General features: G+C 42.4%; 1 long non-coding RNA gene across 1 annotated transcript; it reads left to right on the plus strand.

Moving 5' to 3' along the window:
• Positions 1 to 2920: 2920 nt before the first annotated feature.
• LOC142748249 (uncharacterized) lies at positions 2921 to 3780 on the plus strand. The gene is made up of 3 exons (XR_012882204.1): positions 2921 to 2998; positions 3083 to 3202; positions 3387 to 3780. It is a non-coding gene; the product is annotated as an uncharacterized LOC142748249 (long non-coding RNA).
• The last annotated feature ends 730 nt before the right edge of the window (positions 3781 to 4510 follow it).

Raw genomic sequence — 4510 nt, forward strand, 5'->3', positions numbered from 1 at the left:
ACGTTGTGTCAGCTTATACGTTGTGGCAGCATACACGTTGTGGCAGCATATACGTTGTGGCAGCATATACGTTGTGGCAGCATATAAGTTGTGGCAGCTTATACGTTGTGGCAGCATATACGTTGTGGCAGCATATACGTTGTGGCAGCATATACGTTGTGGCAGCATATACGTTGTGGCAGCATATAAGTTGTGGCAGCTTATACGTTGTGGCAGCATATACGTTGTGGCAGCATATACGTTGTGGCAGCATATACGTTGTGGCAGCATATACGTTGTGGCAGCTTATATGTTGTGGCAGCATATACGTTGTGGCAGCATATACGTTGTGGCAGCATATACGTTGTGGCAGCATATCCGTTGTGGCATCATATACAGGGATAGTGTGTGGCATCATATTCAGGGATAGTTTGTGGCATCATCTCAAATGAGCTTGTGTGGCATCATATACAGGGATAGTGTGTGGCATCATATCAAATGAGCTTGTGTGGCATCATATACAGGGATAGTGGGTGGCATCATCTCAAATGAGCTTGTGTGGCATCATATACAGGGATAGTGTGTGGCATCATATTCAGGGATAGTGTGTGGCATCATCTCAAATGAGCTTGTGTGGCATCATATACAGGGATAGTGGGTGGCATCATCTCAAATGAGCTTGTGTGGCATCATATACAGGTATAGTGGGTGTCATCATATCAAATGAGCTTGGGTGGCATCATATACAGGGATAGTGGGTGTCATATCAAATGAGCTTGGGTGGCATCATATACAGGGATAGTGGGTGGCATCATCTCAAATGAGCTTGTGTGGCATCATATACAGTGATAGTGGGTGGCATCATATCAAATGAGCTTGGGTGGTATCATATACAGGGATAGTGTGTGGCATCATATTCAGGGATAGTGTGTGGCATCATCTCAAATGAGCTTGTGTAGCATCATATACAGGGATAGTGGGTGGCATCATATCAAATGAGCTTGGGTGGTATCATATACAGGGATAGTGTGTGGCATCATATTCAGGGATAGTGTGTGGCATCATCTCAAATGCGCTTGTGTGGCATCATATACAGGGATAGTGGGTGGCATCATATTCAGGGATAGTGTGTGGCATCATCTCAAATGAGCTTGTGTGGCATCATATACAGGGATAGTGTGTGGCATCATCTCAAATGAGCTTGTGTGGTATCATATACAGTGATAGTGGGTGGCATCATGTCAAATGAGCTTGGGTGGCATCATATACAGGGATAGTGGGTGGCATCATATCAAATGAGCTTGGGTGGCATCATATACAGGGATAGTGGGTGGCATCATCTCAAATGAGCTTGTGTGGCATCATATACAGGGATAGTGTGTGGCATCATATACAGGGATATTGTGTGGCATCATATCAAATGAGCTTGTGTGGCATCATATACAGGGATAGTGGGTGGCATCATCTCAAATGAGCTTGTGTGGCATCATATACAGGGATAGTGTGTGGCATCATATACAGGGATATTGTGTGGCATCATATCAAATGAGCTTGTGTGGCATCATATACAGGGATAGTGGGTGGCATCATCTCAAATGAGCTTGTGTGGCATCATATACAGGGATAGTGTGTGGCATCATATACAGGGATATTGTGTGGCATCATATTAAATGAGCTTGTGTGGCATCATATACAGGGATAGTGGGTGGCATCATCTCAAATGAGCTTGTGTGGCATCATATACAGGGATAGTGGGTGGCATCATATCAAATGAGCTTGAGTGGTATCATATACAGGGATAGTGTGTGGCATCATATTCAGGGATAGTGTTTGGCATCATCTCAAATGAGCTTGTGTGGTATCATATACAGGGATAGTGGGTGGCATCATATCAAATGAGCTTGGGTGGCATCATATACAGGGATAGTGGGTGGCATCATATCAAATGAGCTTGGGTGGCATCATATACAGGGATAGTGGGTGGCATCATCTCAAATGAGCTTGTGTGGCATCATATACAGGGATAGTGTGTGGCATCATATACAGGGATATTGTGTGGCATCATATCAAATGAGCTTGTGTGGCATCATATACAGGGATAGTGGGTGGCATCATCTCAAATGAGCTTGTGTGGCATCATATACAGGGATAGTGTGTGGCATCATATACAGGGATATTGTGTGGCATCATATCAAATGAGCTTGTGTGGCATCATATACAGGGATAGTGGGTGGCATCATCTCAAATGAGCTTGTGTGGCATCATATACAGGCACAGTGTGTGGCATCATATACAGGGATATTGTATGGCATCATATTAAATGAGCTTGTGTGGCATCATATACAGGGATAGTGGGTGGCATCATCTCAAATGAGCTTGTGTGGCATCATATACAGGGATAGTGGGTGGCATCATATCAAATGAGCTTGGGTGGCATCATATACAGGGATAGTGGGTGGCATCATAGCAAATGAGCTTGTGTGGCATCATATACAGGGATAGTGGGTGGCATCATCTCAAATGAGCTTGTGTGGCATCATATACAGGGATAGTGTGTGGCATCATATACAGGGATATTGTGTGGCATCATATCAAATGAGCTTGTGTGGCATCATATACAGGGATAGTGGGTGGCATCATCTCAAATGAGCTTGTGTGGCATCATATACAGGGATAGTGTGTGGCATCATATCAAATGAGCTTGGGTGGCATCATATACAGGGATAGTGGGTGGCATCATCTCAAATGAGCTTGTGTGGCATCATATACAGGGATAGTGGGTGGCATCATATCAAATGAGCTTGGGTGGCATCATATACAGGGATAGTGGGTGGCATCATATCAAATGAGCTTGGGTAGCATCATATCCTACCATGTGTGTCACTTTTTGTACATCACTTTATCTAATCCCACCATGTGTGTGACTTTTTGTACAGCAGTTTACCAGGAGGAGAGGGAGCGCGCCAGTCAAAACACGACCGTGAGGAGTGTATTCGAGGAGCATAGATACTTTGAACAGGTGTGGCAGCAAGGGGACTCCCCTAATGTTACAATAATTGCAAATTATGGTCATTTATATATATTTTTGTAATTATTTTATGAGGAGGGCAAGCAACGCGATCAGATCCAGACGACGACAGCGGCGGCAGCAGCAACCAGAGCGGATTACCACCGTGGAGACAAACAGGCCATTTTGAGCAGCATAAGTAACGAATTACAGAAAGTAAGTAATCCCGAACCAAGGGAGTTCATATAAACATACATGACACACAAGTTCACAAGATGAGCCAAACTATGCAGAGTGACCAGACAGGGATGTCATTCTTCCAAAGCGACCATGTTGCGCATAGTTCACCGCTTGAAGTTGATCAAACCATTGATCCATTTTTTATTTTATTCTTCTTTAGGAAATATAACTTTGACATGCCGCATGATTGGCAGAAACGTTCTGTAATACAATTTGAAGGTCCGGTCGGATGATGTGACAAAGCAAGGTGTTTTCACCTGCTGCTAAAGGTCCGGTCGGATGATGAGACAAAGCAAGGTGTTTTCACCTGCTGCTAAAGGTCCGGTCGGATGATGAGATGAAACAAAGCAAGGTGTTTTCACCTGCTGATGAAGATCCAGTTGGATGATGTGACGAAGCAAGGTGTTTTCACCTGCTGATAACTTCTTTGTGATTGTCGTTGACGTCTGTGTGTTTTCAATGTAAATGTCTTTTACTGTTTCGTCTTCCATTTTGTACTTTTATGTGTTTGTCCCTATCCGTCAATGTTGACTTTTTACCTGAACAATTTATTTGTGACTATGGAACAAAAATTTTTTTTGTTCTGCATGTAAATATTTTATTTGTGTTTATGATGTTACTTTGGAAGCCACTTATGGCTTCATCAATAAAAAAAAATTGGTTGATAAATGTTATTCTCTTTCATTCCCTGTCTCTATTACCTAAAAATAAAATAAAAATTTGGGTTAGTCACACAAAACTGCTCTCCTCAGCCATTGACATGGTGAAACTGTCTGGCACTGAGATCATTGACTGTTTTTCAGTGATCGTGTAAAACTACACACTACTATTTTCTGCCTTGGTGAACAGTCAATTCACAGTGCCAAACAGTTACCTATAAACAATGTAACATGTTGAATACTCACTTCTCCACATGACATAATCTGCCACCCACCATAGGCCACATTTGTGTGATAACCGAGGGTGAGTTCACACGCAGTGACCGAAGAACTTACACAAATCGGATGTTATGTCTTCGAAAACACGCTGTGGATTTTATTATTTTCTACAAACTCACGACTTTTAATCTTGCACTTAGAAAAGACAAACTCACAGATCTAAATTGGAAATTATAAGTATCGTAGTACACAAATATACCTCATTAGGGGTATCAACTCTCTTTATGTAATCCCTTGTTATTACCGTAATTATGTTTTCTCATGCCATAATATTTAAATTTAATTTTTTGATAGAAATGCCGTCGTGCATTGTCTCTGGTTGTGACAGTCGGTCTAATCGAGCTAC

Source organism: Rhinoderma darwinii, chromosome 3 (genome assembly GCF_050947455.1).
Source record: "Rhinoderma darwinii isolate aRhiDar2 chromosome 3, aRhiDar2.hap1, whole genome shotgun sequence".
Taxonomy (NCBI): Eukaryota; Metazoa; Chordata; class Amphibia; order Anura; family Rhinodermatidae; genus Rhinoderma; species Rhinoderma darwinii.